Genomic DNA, 258 nt, shown 5'->3' on the forward strand with positions numbered 1-258 from the left:
CTTTTTTTTTTGACAGTCCTAAACAGTTTATTGGGTATGAATTGTACAAACATTACGTATATTAGTGGTAACGGTGGAGCTGCAGAGTGTTGCGCCTTCTCCAGGCTGCACGGCGAGAGCCACCAATAGTGTGGTGGAACTTATGGCCCTTTCCAAGGCCACAGCTCTTGCGGCCTGCAGATGTCAGCCCACGCATCTCTCTGTGCTTGTGGACCGGTTTGGTGATCCACTGGGTGTCAGGGTTTCTTCTGATAGCTT

The sequence above is a fragment of the Microtus ochrogaster genome, unplaced genomic scaffold (genome assembly GCF_000317375.1).
Source record: "Microtus ochrogaster isolate Prairie Vole_2 unplaced genomic scaffold, MicOch1.0 UNK53, whole genome shotgun sequence".
Lineage (NCBI taxonomy): Eukaryota > Metazoa > Chordata > Mammalia > Rodentia > Cricetidae > Microtus > Microtus ochrogaster.